Raw genomic sequence first — 18,947 nt, forward strand, 5'->3', positions numbered from 1 at the left:
ATGTAGGGATCGGGTTGGATTACTGTTTTCTGTCATGTGTATGAAGTAGCAGAAAAATATAGGCTTCGAAGAAGGAGATGAGGGAAGGGATTCTGAGGAGAGAACAAGCAGTGATAGATCATGTGACCAAAGAGAGAAAGAATCAACTGGGCTTCCTGGGGCCACTCTGGTTTGTTTCTAGTGCCTGGTAAAATCCAGTATCTTTTGATCTTGAGTTCCATGTGTCCTTTCTAATAAATTCCTATTTTAGATAGAGCAAGAATTTTTTTTTGTCATTTGCGACCCAAAGTCTTTTGAAGACTACTTATTCCATGTGAAATCTCCTATGACCCAAATTATGAAATAAAATATTTTGATGAATATGTTGGAGTCAATTAGGCATGTCTGATGTAACAAATATCTAATGAGTGCCTGTTAGGTGTCATACTCAGAACTGGGTCCTGGAGCTATAAAGATGAATAAGATGCGGTTCCTATCTGGTGAAGTATTTTTTTTCTGCAAGATGAGTAAACACAGATCCTGCTTTGGGTCAGACAAAAGAAACTCCCCTTTACTGACCATTTCTTATACTAAATAAATTTTCAGTATACAGTGTGTTTCCATGTTAATAAAGCTTGGATGTACTGTGGCAATTTTTATGATCATTCAGATCTGTCCAATTTTAATTTGACTTTTTATTTAAATAAAGTGGAATGGGCATCGTAAAGGAGTGATGGAAATGTGGTGAATTTAATCAGAAGGATCTCTCCTTGAGCATGATTTATAAGAGTTCCATGAAATCCAGTTATACCTAGCTTTGAGAATAAAGAAAGTATATTTCACGGGAAAGGCCATGTGATGTAATTATGCTGTTTTCTCTGCCTTTGCTTTCTTTTTGAAGTATAGCACACTGGTTAGGAGCTGAAGCTCCCGGGACAGGCTTACAGGTTTTGAATTCTGGTCTTACCATTTTCTCACTGAATGGTTTCAGCAAACTTATTACTTGCTTCTCTTTCCTCATTTTTAAAAAGAGGGTATAATAGTATTTACCCATATAGTCATTTTGAAAATTAAATAAGATTTAAAAAATACAGAACTCTTAAAACAGTACCTGGTATATATTAAGTGTTGAAAACATAATAGATGCCTTTATTACTCTCTTTAAATACAGAAACACACAGCACAGCTGTGCACACACATATACAAACACGTTCAGTCCAAGTAAAAAGAATCATGAGAATCTGATTTCATGATATTCTTTAAGGCCTAAAAGAGGAGACCAAATAAGACAAAAATTACATGTATGTATAGTGATTAACTTATGTCAGTATATTGGAGTTAATTATGGAAGCCATCTCTCAAAAAATGAAAACAAAATTTGTATTCTTTTTTTAAATTAATTAATTAATTTTTGGCTGTGTTGGGTCTTCGTTGCTGCATGTGGGCTTTCTCTAGTTGCAGCAAGTGGGGGCTACTCTTCATTGCTGTGCACCGGCTTCTCATTGCGGTGGCTTCTCGTTGCGGAGCATGGGCTCTAGGCGCGCGGGCTCCAGTAGTTGCGGCGCGTGTGCTCAGTAGTTGTGGCTCGTGGGCTCTAGAACGCAGGCTCAGTAGTTGTGGCGCACGGGCTTAAATGCTCTGCGGCATGTGGGATCTTCCCGGACCAGGGCTCGAAACTGTGTCCCCTGCATTGGCAGGCAGATTCTTAACCACTGAGCCATCAGGGAAGCCCTGTATTCTTGTTTTATCCAGCTTTGCATTCAGTAAAAATCAGTTTTATTGTTATTTACTTGAACATTCATTTTCTCTAGTGCAATAATTAATGGCAAAGAAATGTTTCTGGCTTACCTTTTATTCATCAGAAGAAAAAGATGACTGGACTAGAACGAGTAAATACAGATTTATTTCTAACAATAGTAGTTTAGCTAGAAAAATTATATGCTAAGTTAATCCTTCCCTGTGAAAGTTATACAAATATAACTGAATTTATTTGATGGATTTGGGTTAAGTGAATGTGATATACATATTTATAAAACACAGTTGTATTATACACATAATTTATATATTTATACATATATATTCCATATATATGTAATGGAAAATGTACTGAGGAATAAATTTTGCACACAAATCATGCTGCGAGGTTTAAGCACCTTCTTCACAAAAATTAGAAAATAACGTCCAGGAAATACACCTCAAAAATCAGAGATAAACAAACTTAAGAGGTGCCTCTAGGTTTATTCAAGGTATTTACTTTATGAGAAAGGTTGGAACATTTCAACTACTAATTATATATGAAAATGATCATCCTTATAATGACCAATAAAAACTTAACCCAGATACAATATTATACTGTTAATATCTTGCATTGTCCAAGGAAATACACCCTAGTGTTATCTTAACTTTCCCTCCTTGTATTAATCAAGTGTTGATGACCATGACTTAAGGCCTGAAAATATTATGGTAGAAAACCTTGGCAGAGGGAAAGCCAGATCGTACATGCATAGGGTTATTTATCATGCTGTCACTGAACCCTAGGGAAGTGTAGTTCCAGCTAATTTATTACAATGTTGTTTTCATTTTTCACTGGGCGCAGGAAAGACTTACACAGAGGCCATCGCGCTGGGATCTGCACTCCAGCAGTACCAGTGACAATGCTACTTTGCTTGCACATTTTTTATGGCACCTACTTTTTCCTGACTCTGCTCTCTTTCCCATAACATTTAAGAGCAGTCATTAAACTCAATAAAACCCAAGGGCTGTGTGAGTGTGGTGAGGACAGAGAGTGGAAGGTGAGGAGGCTGAAACAAATGAATGCTGCCCCAGAACAATATGCATGTTACCTGCAAATATGACTTGTTGGAGCCTCTAATGCCTTATGTAGGGTGACTCAATAAACACGACCTCCAAATGTTTTTGCTCTCCACCAAGATGAAAGAAGAAGGCAGAAAGTGATACTGAACTACTGGAATCGCTAACTCTTTCTTTTTCTAATATAAAAGCATGTAAAAATGGAACTCAGTGTAATGAAGAGTGATGGGTTGAAAGTCATGAGGCCTAAGGAAGTGAAGAATTTGTTTTAATCATGTGCAAACATTCTATGTGAGACTCCCTGTTTCTTTTTCTCTCATACAGTTAGAAAGTAGCTCATTTCAAATATTCATTTAGGATAAATCCTCCTCAAAGAAATGATAAACCAGGAATCGGTTAAGTTGTGGATATTTCCTGAGAACGTGTAATACATATATATATATATATATATATATATATATATATAAAAAGTCAACAACATCAAAGAGAAATGCATACTGAATATTGAGCTCAGTTGCACAAAGAAAGCAAAACATGAAAATGTCCTTTATCCCTGAAGTGAGGTATACATGTTATGTCAGTGCTTTCTCACTTTACTACCCATATACTGATACAGACTTTATCCAAAGGAGTGAGCATTTGCATGGGAGAGTGATGTTTTTGTTATCAAACACTCATCTTCTAAGAACTTGAGAAAATATTAATAATACATGTTGTGCGAATATAAGATATATTTATACATTTAGACGTTGCTTTCACATCTGCTATTCTATTTAATCTGTCCAACGATGCCTTGAAACATAAGAAGGTGGCTTATCTTTTAACAGCTAAAGTAACTGAGAACAGAAAAGTTAAATGACCGCTTGAAGTTACTACTCAATTTCTACACTCACAAATAGAACTCAGGTCTGAGCTTACTAAATTGTGTATTGTACAGATATTGTAATAGGAAATTGGATCTGTGCAGACCTTAGTTTCTCTTTTAATATTTCTAAATCAAGTATGTTAGCAGAGACAGAGACCTAAGATGGGGACTCCTAGGAAAAAGCAGAATTCCACCTTGCTAGGGTTATGCTGTCTCATATGGTAACGTGTGACCACATGTGCCTCTTCAGCACTTAAAATGTGGTTAAGCTAAATTGAGATGTGTTGTAAGGGTAAAATGCACATTAAATATCACAGACCTAGTACAAAAAAAGTGTAAAGTATCTTTTAAATAATTTTACATTGATTACCTGTTGAAATGATTTATGCTAGAGATACTGACTTAAAACATATTACTAGATTTAATTTTATTTGTTTTGTTTGAACTTTTTTATATGAATATTTGAAAATATAAATTTATATCTGTGGCTCACAATATATTTACGTTGTATAAACACTGATGCAGATGATTCCCAAATATTTGGAATTTAAGCAAAATTACTTCTAAATAATTTATGGTCAAGAACAAAAATCACAAGAGATATTCAAATCGATTTCAAACGGAATGAATATGAGAATACAACATATCAAAAATTGTAGAATGATAGTAAAACAATGCTTTGAAGGAAATTTATAGCTAGAAGTATATTTACTAGCAAAGAGGAAAAATGTAAAAACAACTATCTCAGTTTCTACTTTAAGAAGTGAGAAACAATACCAATTTTAGGAGGAGACAGAAAAACTTCCCAGCTCATTTTTATGAGGTTTGTGTAACTGGAACAAAACCTGATAATGACAGTTCAGGCAAAGAAAAGTATTTCAGGCTTTCAGATCAGAAAGTCTCATGATACAGATGCAAATTCTATAAGAAATAACAGCAAATCAAAGCCCTCAATACAGAAAAAAAGCATAATGTATCATTCCCAGGGGGGTTTACATCAGAAATGTATGGTTTGTTTAACATTATAAAAATAAATTGATGTAATTCACCATATGAACAGAAGAGAAAAACCCTATGATTATCTCAACTGATGATTTAAGAAGCCCTTGATAAAATCCAACACCGATTTATAATAAAACCTCTCAGCAAATTACAGAATTAGGCAAACTTCCTTAATAGCAAGGACATTTATGAAGAACCTACAGCTAACTTTATAATAGTGAAATATCGGAAGTGCTTTCCCAAATTTGGTAAAAAGAGTGGATGTTTGCTCTTAGGCTTAAATAGTGGAGAGAAATACTATATCCAAGGATCTGTCGACTCACTATTTTCAATATATCCCTTCTCCTCACATTTCTTTACAGAAACATTGCAATCCCAATCAAAATTTCAGTGTGATTTTGGTAGAAATTGACAAGCTGATTCTAAAATCTACATCAAAATGTAAACAACGTAGAATAACTACAACAATTGTTAAAGGAAGGACAAAATTGAGGGCTTTTCATACCTGATTTCAAAACTTATTGCAGTGCTGCAATCATGTGAGAGTGGGACAATGGAATCAGCACAGACAAAGAGATCAATGTAACAGACCTACAGACCACAAAGAGACCTACAGAACTAAATTATGGCCATAACACCAATTCAATTTAGTGGGATATCTTTTAACAAACAGTACTGGGACAACTAGATATTTTTATGAAAGACAAGAACTGTGAAGTGTGTTATCACTTCATACACTAATTCAAGGAGAGTCATAAACCTAACCATAAAAGCTGGAATAATAAAGCTCCTAGAAGGAAACATAGGAGAATATCCTCACAATATTGCAGTAAGTAAATTTTTTTAAAGATGTGAAAAGTACAGAAATGAAAAGGACATGAAAGGAAAATCTATCAATTGGACTTCATCAAAATCAAAATTCTCTGCTCACCAAAAGAGACTACAGATGAGGAAAAACAGTGTGTGTGTGTTTGCATGTGTGTGTGTGTGTGTGTGTGTGTGTGTGTGCATCCAGAAAATATAGAACACTCCTACAGATCAGTAATGAGAAAACAAGTGACTTCTGGTAGGCAGAACAATGAGTCCCCCAAAACATACCCACTTCCTAATTTCTGGAACCTGTATGTTACTTTGCATGGCAAAATGAATGTGGAATAAAAATTAAGGATTTTGAGAGCAGGAGATTATTCTGGATTATCTGGGTGGGCTCAGTCTAATCACAAGGGTTCTTAAAATCAGAGAATCCTTTCAATACTGAGTTCAGAGAGAAAGGGAGATGTGACTTCAAAGAATGGTCAGAGGGACAGACACAACATTCCTGGCTTTGAAGATGGAGGAAGGACCATAAGATAGGGAATGTGAGCAGCCTCTAGAATCTGGTACAGCAAAGAAAGGGATTCTCCCCTAGAGCCTCCAGAAGGGAACAAAACTCTGCAATATTTTGATTTTAGCCCAATGAGACCTGTGTCAGATTTCTAACCTACAGAGGTTAGAAAGGTAATAATTTGCATTGTTTTAAGTAACTAAGTTTTATGGTATTGATAATTTGTTATAGCAGCAATAGAAAACTAATATGCAATTCAATTAAAAATGGGCAAAGAATCGAACAGATATGACACAAAAGATAAAGGAATAGCCAATTAGCACCTACAAAGATGCTTGACTTTGTTATTCTTTAGCGAAATGCAAACTAAACCCAGAAGGAGATACCATTCTAAGCCCACTAGAATGACTATTGTTACAAAATGAAACAAAACAGATAATATACAACATTGATGCCATGGATTAAATATTTGTGTTCCACCAAAATGTGTATGTAGAAGCCCTGATCCCTAATGTGATGATATTTGGTGGTGGAGCCCTTTGGGAGGTAACTAGGTCATGAGGGTGGAGCCCTCACGAGCAAGATTAGTTCCCTTATAAGAACAGAGAGGGAAGATACATGTCAAGATACAGCAAGAAGGCATCAGTCTGCAAACCAGGAAGAGAGCTCTCACCAGACACTAAATGCTGGCCCCTTGATTTTGGACTTCCTAGCCTCCAGAACTGTGAGAAGTAAATGTTTGTTGTTTAATCCACTCAGTCTATGGTATTTTCCATAGCAGCCCACAGTAAGATAATTGGCAAGAATTTTGGAACAACTAATAGGACTATAAAATGGCATCATCACATGTAGAACTCCTCAAATGTCCACAGAAAGGCTTGTACAAGGATTTGCATAGCAACCTTATTCATTGATTCCTAAAAAGTGGAAAATGCAATGCCATCAATGAGGGAATAAATAAACAAATTGTGGAAGAAGAACTACAATTCTGCAGCCTATGGAAGGAAAACCACATTCACAGAAAGATAGACAAAATGAAAAGGCAGAGGACTTTGTACCAGATGAAGGAACAAGATAAAACCCCAGAAAAAAAAACTAAATGAAGTGGAGATAGGCACCTTTCCAGAAAAATAATTCAGAATAATGATAGTGAAGATGATCCAGGACCTTGGAAAAAGAATGGAGGCAAAGATCCAGAAGATGCAAGAAGTGTTTAACAAAGACCTAGAAGAATTAAAGAACAAACACCTAGAAGAATTAAAGAACAAACAAACAGAGATGAATAATACAATAACTGAAATGAAAAATATACTAGAAGGAATCAATAGCAGAATAACTGAGGCAGAAGAATGGATAAGTGACCTGGAAGACAGAATGGTGAAATTCACTGCTGTGGAACAGAATAAAGACAAAAGAATGAAAAGTAATGAAGACAGCCTAAGAGACCTCTGAGACAACATTAAATGCAACAACATTCGCATTATAGGGGTCCCAGAAGGAGAACAGGGAGAGAAAGGACCCAAGAAAATATTTGAAGAGATTATAGTCGAAAACTTCCCTAACATGGGAAAGGAAATAGCCACCCAAGTCCAGGAAGTGCAGAGAGTCCCAGGCAGGATAAATCCAAGGAGAAACATGCCAAGACACATAGTAATCAAATTGAGAAAAATTAATGACAAAGAAAAATTATTGATAGCAACAAGGGAAAAATGACAACATACAAGGGAACTCCCATAAGGTTAACAGCTGATTTCTCAGCAGAAACTCTACAAGCCAGAAGGGAGTGGCACAATATATTTAAATGGATGAAAGGCAAGAAACTACAACCAAGATTACACTAACCAGCAAGGATCTCATTCAGATTCGATGGAGAAATCAAAAGCTTTACAGACAAGCAAAAGCTAAGAAAATTCAGCACCACCAAACCAGCTCTACAACAAATGCTAAAGGAACTTTTCTAAGTGGGAAACACAAGAGAAGAAAAGGACCTACAAAAACAAACACATTACAATTAAGAAAATGTTAATAGGAACATACATATTGATAATTACCTTAACTGTGAATGGATTAAATGTGTCAACCAAAAGACACAGGCTTGCTGAATGGATACAAACACAAGACCCATATATATGCTGTCTACAAGAGACCCACTTGAGACCTAAGGACATATGCAGACTAAAAGTGAGGGGATGGAAAAAGATATTCCATGCAAATGGAAATCAAAAGAAAGGTGGAGTAGCAATACTCATATCAGATAAAATAGACTTTAAAATAAAGAATGTTTCAAGAGACAAGGAAGAATACTACATAATGATCAAGGGATCAATCCAAGAAGAAGATATAACAATTATAAATATGTATGCACCCAACATAGGAGCACCTCAATACATAAGGCAACTAACTGCTAACAGCTATAAAAGAGGAAACTGACAGTAACACAATAATAGTGGGGGATTTTAACACCTCACTTATGCCAATGGACAGATCATCCAGACAGAAAATTAATAAGGAAACACAAGCTTTAAATGACACAATAGACCAAATAGATTTAATTGATATTTGTAGGACATTCCATCCAAAAACAGCAGATTACACTTTCTTCTCAAGTGCACATGGAACATTCTCCAGAATAGATCACATCTTGGGTCACAAATCAAGCCTCAGTAAATTTAAGAAAATTGAAATCATATCAAGCATCTTTTCTGACCACAACACTAAGAGATTAGAAATCAATTACAGAGAAAAAAATGTAAAAAACCCAAACACATGGAAGCCCAAAAAGACATTACTAAATAACAAAGACATCACTAAAGAAATCAAAGAGGAAATCGGAAAATACCGAGAGACAAATTACGAAGAAATCACAACAATCCAAAACCTATGGCATGCAGCAAAAGTACTTCTAAGAGGGAAGTTTATAGCAATACAATCCTACCTCAAGAAACAAGAAAAATCTCAAATAAACAATCTAACCTTACACCTAAAGGAACAAGAGAAAGAAGAAAAAACAAAACCCAAAGTTAGTAGAAGGAAAGAAATCATAAAGATCAGAGCAGAAATAAATGAAATAGAAACAACGAAAACAATACAAAAATCAATAAAACTAAAGGTGGTTCTTTGAGAAGATAAACAAAATTGATAAACCTTTCGCCAGACTCATCAAGAAAAAAAGGTAGAGGACTCAAATCAATACAATTAGAAATGAAAAAGGAGAAGTTACAAAAGACACCACAGAAATACAAAACATCATAAGAGACTACTACAAGCAACTCTATGCCAATAAAATGGACAACCTGGAAGAAGTGGACAAATTCTTAGAAAGGTATAACCTTCCAGGACTGAACCAGGAAGAAATAGAAAACATGAACAGACCAATCACAAGTAATGAAATTGAAACTGTGATTAAAAATCTTGCAAAAAACAAAAGTCCAGGACCAGATGGCCTCATAGGTCAATTCTATCAAACATTTAGAGAAGATCTAAAACCCATCCTTCTCAAACTCTTCCAAAAATTTGCAGAGGAAGGAACACTCCCAAACTCATTCTATGAGGCCACCATCTCCCTGATACCGAAACCAGACAAAGATACTACAAAAAAAGAAAATTACAGACCAATATCACTGATGAATATAGATGCAAAAATTCTCAACAAAATACTAGCAAACAGAATCCAACAACACATTAACAGGATCATACACCATGATCAAGCGGGATTTATCCCAGGGATGCAAGGATTCTTCAATATACACAAATCAGTCAATATGATACACCATATTAACCAATTGAAGAATAAAAACCATATGATCAACTCTGGATGCAGAAAAAGCTTTTGATAAAATTCAACACCCATTTATGATAAAAACTCACCAGAAAATGGGCATAGAGGGAACCTACGTCAACGTAATAAAGGGTATATACGAGAAACCCACAAGAAACATCACTCTCAATGGTGAAAAACTGAAAGCATTTCCTCTAAGATCAGGAACAAGACTAGGATGTCAAGTCTTGTCACTATTATTCAACATAGTTTTGGAAGTCCTAGCCATGGCAGTGAGAGAAGAACAAGAAATAAAAGGAATACAAATTGGAAAAGAAGAAGTAAAACTGTCACTGTTTTCAGGTGACATGATACTATACATAGAGAATCCTAAGGATGCTACCAGAAAACTACTACAGCTAATCAATAAATTTGGTAAAGTTGCAGGACACAAAATTAATGCACAGAAAATCTCTTGCATTCCTATACACTAAGAATGAAAGATCAGAAAGAGAAATTAAGGAACGATCCCATTCACCATTGCAAGAAAAAGAATAAAATACCTAGGAATAAACCTACCTGAGGAGGTAAAAGACCTGTACTAAGAAAACTATAAGACACTGATGAAAGAAATCTAAGATGACACAAACAGGTAGAGAGATATACCATGTTCTTGGATTGGGAGAATTAATATTGTGAAAATGACTATACTACCCAAAGCAATCTACAGATTCATTACAATCCCTATCAAATTACCAGTGACATTTTTTACAGAACTAGAACAAAAAATCTTAAAATTTGTATGGAGATCCAAAAGACCTCGAATAGCCAAAGCAATCCTGAGAAAGAAAAACGGATCTGGAGGAATCATACTCCCTGACTTCAGACTATACTACAATGCTACAGTAATCAAGACAGTATAGTACTGGCACAAAAACAGAAATATAAATCAATGGAATAGGATAGAAAGCCCAGAGATAAACCCATGCACCTATGGTCAACTAATCTATGACAAAGGAGGCAAGGATATACAATGGAGAAAAGACAGCCTCTTCAATAAGTGGTGCTGGGAAAACTGGATAGCTACATGTCAAAGAATGAAATTACAATACTCCCTAACACCATACACAAAAATAAACTCCAAATGGATGAAGGGCCTAAATGTAAGACCAGACACTATAAAACTCTTAGAGGAAAACATAGGAAGTACACTCTTTGGCATAAATCACAGCAAGGTTTTTTTTTGATCCACCTCCTAGAGTAATGGAAACAAAAACAAAAATAAACAAATGGGACCTAATGGAGCTTAAAAGCTTTTGCAAAGCTAATGAAACTACAAACAAAGCGAAAAGACAACCCTCAGAATGAGAGAAAATATTTGCAAATGAATCAGTGGACAAAGGATTAATCTCCAAAATATATAAAGAGCTCATGCAGCTCAATATTAAAAAAACAAACAACCCAATCAAAAAAATGGGCAGAAGACCTCAATAGACTTTTCTCCAAAGAACACATACAGATGGCCAAGAAGCACATGAAAAGCTGCTCAGCATCACTGATTATTAGAGAAATGCAAATCAAAACTACAATGAGTATCACCTCATACCAGTTAGAATGGGCATTATCAGAAAATCTACAAACAACAAATGTTGGAGAGGGTGTTGAGAAAAGGGAACCCTTTTGCACTGTTGGTGGGAATTGATACAGCCACTATGGAGAACAGTATGGAGGTTCCTTAAAAAACTAAAAATAGAATTACCTTATGACCCAGCAATCCCACTACTGGGCATATACCCAGAGAAAGCCATAATTCAAAATGACACATGCACCCCAATATTCATTGCTGCACTAGTTACAATAGCCAGGACATGGAAGCAACCTAAATGCCCATTGACAGACGAATGGATAAAGAAGAAGTGGTACATATATACAATGGAATATTACTCAGCCATAAAAAGGAACAAAATTGGGTCATTTGTAGAGATGTGGATGGATCTAGAGAGTGTCATGTAGAGTGAAGTCAGTCAGAAAGAGAAAAACAAATATCATATATTAATGCATATATGTGGAACCTAGAAAAATGGTACAGATGGACCGGTTTGTAGGGCAGAAATAGAGACACAGATGTAGAGAACAAGTGTATGGACACAAAGGGGGGAAAGTGGTAAGGGGGTGGTGGTGGGATGAATTGGGAGATTGGGGTTGACATGCGTACACTAATATGTGTAAAATAGATAACTAATAAGAACCTGCTGTATAAAAAATAAAATAAAATTTAAAAAAAATACGGAAAAACAAATTGTGGCATATTCCAACAAAAAAATTTATTACCCAACCATAGAAACAAATGTACAACTTATGCACATAAAAACAGGGATGAACTTCAAAAACATGTTGAGTGAAAAAAGTCATACATTGGAGTATGTATTTTTATTACATTTATATTGTTATAAAGCAGACTAACAAATTTAAGTTAATCTCTCAATATTATGTGATAGAAATAATAAAGTGTTTGAGAGCATTGATGAGAAAGAGACTTTAGGAAATTTTCTAGGGTGATGGTGACAATCATTTCTTGTTTAGAATGATGATTTCACTTGTATATAAAACAGTCAACACTCCGTGAACTGAAAACTTAAGGTCTGTGCATTTCATTTTATATCAGTTACACTTTAATACTCTAGTCTTGCACGGGGATATTTGGACCGTACACATTGCCTCCGTCCTCTGCTGCATCCCTCTCACTCCCTGCCCTGTGGCTCCTCTGATATAAAGGGGGCGGGACACTGTTGGGACTTGCTCTGCTCTCAGCATGTGCAACCCAGGAGTGATTGCCGTTTGCATCATTGTCTACGGAGGGATGGAATTTCATTCTCCAGGCATAGAGATGAGAGATCTGGTCTGTTAGTGTTCTCAGAAGCTTCTGTTGGGATTGGGTGACTAACGCAGAAACTCACCCGTGTGTTGTTTTTTCCTGCTAGCTCTTTTACTTCACTCTCTGCATCCTTGCTTCCTTGCAACACACTCCCAAATCAACTAACTGCATACAAGAATTTGACTACTGCTCTGCTTGGGTAAAAGCCAGGCTAAGATGTCATTGTATTAAATGTATCTCTTATTCCCTGGTAATATATATATATATATTTTTTTTCTTAATACTGATTCTTTCTTTAGCTATAGTATTTTCAATAAAGTGATTGCCCTCATAGTATAACATTTATGTAGAATAACTTGATTAAAACATTTTATGTCTTTCATCAATAATATTAAGTTATAATCACTAACAGTTTTTTAAAGGTCAGATTTAATTCAGCATGCTTTATATTTTAGCTTGTTAGAGTAACAGCAGAAATGTTTGTTCTGTCCAATGGCATTCCTTTGATACTGGCAAATATCTCATATATCACATTATTTTGTTCAGGTCCTGATTTGTTATTATATATACCTTGAGTATTCCTTTCATATTTACATATTAAAGTCAATAATACAGTTTACATCTTCAGATTCCTTAGCTATAATATCTACCAATTTAAAACTCAAGAGTTTTAGAGTTAAAAGCTTCATGGCTAAAATTTACAAGAACACATTCAAATAATATTTAATTCCTTCAGGCCAGGCAGGTATGATGTCAATTTTGTGAAGTAGCTCAGTGTGTTTTCATTTTTGTCTCTTGATAAACATTTATTTCCCTAAAGATGTCACTTCCGCATTGAGAACAGCTCCCATTCAGCTGGGCTTTATATTTCCTCACTGCTGTATATTCGAAAGAAGAAAGGTTTTGCAGTCTAAGAAAGAGAAATTGGTTCTCCGCCCCACCACCTGCCGGATATGCATCCGTTGAGTACATCTCAACTATTTTGCACTTTAGTTTCCTCATTGGGGCAGATTGAATTTCCCCCAAATGTCACAGCAATACTTCTGTTCTCTCATGCCCTTCCAGAACTTTGCTCCTCCCTATGAAGAGGTGAAGCCTCCTTTCCCCCTCCCCTTCACCTTCTGACTTTTCCATTAAATAGAGCATGGTACGAATACAATACATGACTTGCACAGCTAGATTAGAAAGGGCAATATGACTTCCTCTTGGCTCTCTCTGTTTCTCTTGGAATGTTTGCCCTTGAAATCCAGCCACTATCCTGATAGGAAGCCCAGACTAGTTCACTTAGAGAGGTCAAATGGAGAGGCCCACAGGGAGAGGAACCCAGGCTCCTGGCCCACAGTCAACATTAACAGCCAGACACTGAGTGAATGAGCCTTCAGATTATTTGATGATGATTTTTTTTTTTTTTTTTTGCCCATGCTCTGCGTTTTGCAGGATCTTAGTTCTCTGACCAGGGATTAAAACTAGGCCACCACAGTGAAAGTGCCCAAGGCCTAACCACTGGACCCCACCAGGGAATTTGCAAGCCTTCCGATGATTCTAATTCCAGCGTTGGGTCTTCCACTGAGGCACACATAATGGAGCAGAGGAAGTTATCTCTGCTGTATCTTGTGTGAACTCCTGAACCACACAATCCATGAGCATAAGAAATGGTTACTTTATGACATTAAATTTGGGGATAGTTTGTTATGCAGCCACAGTAACTGGAAGAGATTTTGGCACATGGAAGTACCAAGGGGTCTGCCGTTACAAAACCTAAAAGTAAGGCCGTGGTTGGGAGCCAAGTGGCATCCCGAAGTTGGAAGGACCTTGGAGAGTCTGCCCTGTCTCTTGCTACTCACAGCCCAGAATAATAACCAAGAACTCACAAGAGTCCTGGTTGTGATCATGACTTGAAGTGCTTCCTGACTTGATGGTAGATCGGAAGATGGAAGTTTGGACATTATGTAATGGTTACTGGGAAAATAGCATTCTCATTGACAGCATTAGTGCTAAGATCCCACTTTAATGTCCTTCCCATTCTGCTGGTCCCTGACTTGTCTACTTTTGGTACTGAGTTATAGTTTCAACAAAGACAGGAGAAATGATATTAATGCTCTAAACTAATCCTTATTTTGGAAAAAAATGAACACGATCTTTCGGATGCTTTCACAAATGAAAAGAGATCTCTCCCCGTATGTGATGCTACCACATTCCCAATAAATATTTTCAAATCTTTCAAGTCCCTTTTGTTCACTTATCCTTTAAACACATCTACTTCAATCCCAGAGTTTATAGTAAGAAAATAGCTGACAGGGACATAATATAATTTATTAGTTTTACCACTTTCTGCAGCTTTAAATATTTCATTTTTCTTTCTGTCTAGGTAGTAACTCATCCTGACTGTTCCATCTTTGCAAGTTGAAGAAGCAATGGATGCAAAATTCCCACAGACTCTCAGTTCCTGGATCCTAGCCTGGTGAAAAGGTTAGCTGAAAGGGACATTATTATGATGCTAGCAATAACTCAAGTTTGTGAGCACTGTCTCTTTTTTTATTGCCCTCTTTTGTTTTGATTTCTTCCATCCTTTTCGCTGTCCCTGAAGTAAAAATGCAATTGCCCAACTGAGTACAGGTAAAGATAACATAGTTCAAGGAGCACCCAAATGATGCCTCCTGTCTTCCAAATAAACCCAACAACAAGAGCCCAGAGAGATTTATCATTGCACTTGGTAAAAACCCCTTTGGCTTTCTTATTTATTTATTTATTTATTTATTTATTTATTTATTTATTTATTTATTTATATTATGGCTACCCCACCCCCTCACCCTCTTCTTTACACTTTGCGGCTGCTGGTTCCTGTTTATCATTTATAATTTAGGGGGTATATTTTCATCCATTCGAGAAAAGTGACACCACATCTGTTTCAAGTGACAGCTTCCATATCGGCTAGTCTATCCTGATTAAATGCATAGGGAATTTCTTTTCTTCTTCCTTAAAAAAAAAAATTATTCACATAGACTAGTTGGGAGGTGGACCTCGGAACATATTAGTCTTTTACTTGTCACAGTTAAAATTTAGTTAATATTCAAAGCCTTATTGATTGGGGAGATTCTGTATTTCTGAAAATCTTTGCTTAATTGTCTGAAAAGTGAGAGTTACATTTACCAAGGCAATCATTCAGTAAACAAAGGTCACAATGAGCTATTTGGTGGATTATAATCTTACCCTTAAATAAAACATAAACAGATCATTGGTCAAGCTATGACCAATAATGTGTGAATAAGTCAAGTGAATATAAAAAATTAACAGGGTACAGATTTTGGAAAATATGTATTCTCATTCAATCAGACTTGAAGAGCATAGTAGTAAAAATGGAGAGCACGGTAGCAATAATTGCTTATGCCTTTAAAAACTAAAATATAAGGACTTCCTCCTCATATGGAATTATATTAATTAGTTAACAATGCTGAGAAAATAGGATTAAAAGACAGTCTTACCTCTGCACATTTAATGGTTAAACTTTTGTTTAAAAAATCAAAATTAAAAAATTGCAAATATCAGCTGGGGAATGGGTACATCTTTCATGATGTCAGATGGTTCTACCTGGTTAGTCTCCTCTGTATCGGGAACAATAGTAATTTGGACAAAGGCAACTCTTTAGGGCCGTCGGCCTTCTTGTCTCTCCTTCATGCCTGAGGAGAATTTTGTAATCTGCATCACTGGATACATCAATGACATTGTTTTTTTGAATTGTTTGCATTTGTTTTTCCACCTTTAATAATTCGCTGTTACAACAGACAGTCCAAGATGTCCATCTCAAGTCACTATCTGAAATGTCTAAAGACTCATGGAGTCATATGCAATTTAAAGACCTGTTTTCAAAACTAAGAAGAGAAGGAGAAAATGAAATTGGAATCAATGACAGTGGTCTTGCTTACACAGCTCCCATCCTGGTGCTGTGTGTGGGGCAGTGTGCACTACAATGCCCTTGGCAGCCCAGATCTCTGCACAGGCCCTGGTCGTGCTGCAGAATTGGGTGAGAGAAAGAGATCTTCTGGTTCACACTTAGGCTTAGCTGGTATCTCCCAAACATGATCCTGTGATAAGGTAGCTGAGCCCTCTGTTTGTACCAGCTTCAGACACACCCTGTTATCAAGTCTTCTCCATGAAATTCCAGAGCCTGTTAGAAAACCCAGATGGTTCTGCTCTCCTCACAGTGAGTTCTTCTCCGGGACCTTTATTGTTCTTTCCTGCCCCCAGATTTCAGTCATGGCCACCCCAACCCAGTCACCAAATCTCAGAGTCAGTTTTAAAGCTTCCTTCCCAGAACGTCCCCAGAATCCAAAGAAAAACTACCTTGTGCCTGCTGAGAGCTATGCCACCCAAGGACAGTTAGGAATGGTGACATTGGCTAAGCTATAGAAAAGTGACGCCTTACAGATTTACATTAATTAAAATAGATCATTCAGCAGGTTTAGAATGAGTCAAAAAAATTTGCACACAAATGACCTTTTACCTATGATGCTGAACGGAGAAGCTCTGGCAGGATTTTGAAAGCTCACCTTACCAGGAGACCTATTTTATTGGCCTAGTAAAGTTTTTGTTACATTATTTCATTTTACTGTCAGGAGCCCAAATATGTGATATAGACAGATGTTCCTCTTCTAATAGACTCCAACCTCACAAATTAAAAAAAAAAAATCAATATATGAGCATATACAACTACAAATATAGTAAATACAGTGTGAACCAAATATAAAAGTAAATAATTAGAAAAAGAAAATGGAAAAAATACAATAAATGTTAGTAGCAACCACTTCGTTGTGAGATAATGCATTAATCCTCTTTATTATTATTCTCAGAAATGAATGTGTTTTATTTTTAAATTAGAAAAATAATAATTTGGAAATCAACACACAAAAGTATAATTGTGGTTTTTCTTTATTGTGGTGTTTTTGAAAGCAGAAGTAATACAAATCTCAAAAATAAGGAAGTACATGGTCTAAAATATAGAACTATAAGGTTTGTTATATTGCTCCCTGGTGTTACTTTTTCAGGAGCCTATCTCTGCAAATAGATGAAAATTTTTATTTTAATGAGAAAAAAAGGTAGTTGCCCTTCACATAGTTCTTCTCAAATATTCTTAGCTTGTATTTACCCTCAGGTATGAATATGTCACCCGTTAATTTATGTCAAACTTCTTAAATTTATATTTTCAGCCTGTAAGTCTTTAGATGGAAATGTGTTCTCAGTTTTTTACTTGCAACTACGTGAAACTTTACAGACCCTAAAATTGCCTCCTTTGCTGTGTCGCAAGCGTTTTTAGTATTCTTGGCTTTGGCACCCTCCATAATGTTTTGTGTTGCTCTTATAATGTCACTTCGTCTTTGACTTTCCAAAATCATAGGTCTCGCTTTCATTTTTCAGTGTAATTTCCTATTGCTCAAATTCCTTCATAATTTTACTTGCCTTCTCTAGGACTGTTAAACCTCCCTGGTAGGAGTGCTGACCAGACCTGTGTAAGAAGTGTTTGTCGACTGTGTCTTTCTCGTTTTTTCAAATTTGGGTAAGAGAGTGCATCTGGTATTATTTCTAATGCCTCTCTTAAAAATGCCTCAGTGAAAAAATTCAAGTTGATTGTTTCCCAGATGCTTCCTGTCCCATGAGAATCCACAAACCGAAGTGGTGGCCCATAATGCATTGCCTTGGCAGGTAGGCGGGTAGGGTGATCCAGGGCAGCTGCAGTGGTTCTGGGAGCTGGGGACTGAGTGCAGGTAATAGAAGCACCATTGTTCCTCAGAGCCTCTTCAAGTGTCTTCTGTCATTCCCTTGGCGTTGTCAGTCCATTTGCAGAGTGACATTGGTGTTAGAGCATGGCGTTTAATAAAGAAATCGATCCTATATAGAAGCTTCATCTTCATGGACAAGATTAGAGAATACAAATCCAAGCAATAGGCATCGGGAGGATCTGTTGACATTGGCCTGGAGTATCAGCCAGAGGGGGAGAGGGAGCTTTTTTAAGCTCAAGCAAGTGTACAGTAAGGGAGACATGCCTACGTTTCCTAACTTCGTATTTGAAGAAGACCTCAATTTTGAAATCGTGGAAAACCCCCAGTATTGAAGATATGATGTAGTTAATCTGGTAATTTGTTCAAGATAAGTTGTACAACTAATCAGAAGTATCAACTTAAACATACATTTCACAACTGTCAAATGCTCTTTTAATTCTGATTCCAAATAGATTACTGGGTCACACTGGGTGTAACAAAAAAAGTGAAAGAAAATAAAAGATTTATAGACGGGTTTTGACATCATAATTCTGCTTTCAAAATGCCTCTTTCTGCTTTCA

At 36.3% G+C, this 18,947-nt stretch overlaps 1 long non-coding RNA gene across 2 annotated transcripts in view; it reads left to right on the plus strand.

The window, feature by feature from the left end:
* Nucleotides 1-18,947, plus strand: part of LOC132598076 (uncharacterized) — a 208,405-nt gene that overhangs the window by 24,218 nt on the left and 165,240 nt on the right. For both annotated transcript variants that reach the window (XR_009565730.1, XR_009565729.1), the window contains exon 2: nt 14,982-15,082. This is a non-coding gene — a long non-coding RNA (uncharacterized lncRNA). The remainder of the gene's footprint in view (nt 1-14,981; nt 15,083-18,947) is intronic.

The sequence above is a fragment of the Globicephala melas genome, chromosome 11, assembly GCF_963455315.2.
Source record: "Globicephala melas chromosome 11, mGloMel1.2, whole genome shotgun sequence".
Lineage (NCBI taxonomy): Eukaryota > Metazoa > Chordata > Mammalia > Artiodactyla > Delphinidae > Globicephala > Globicephala melas.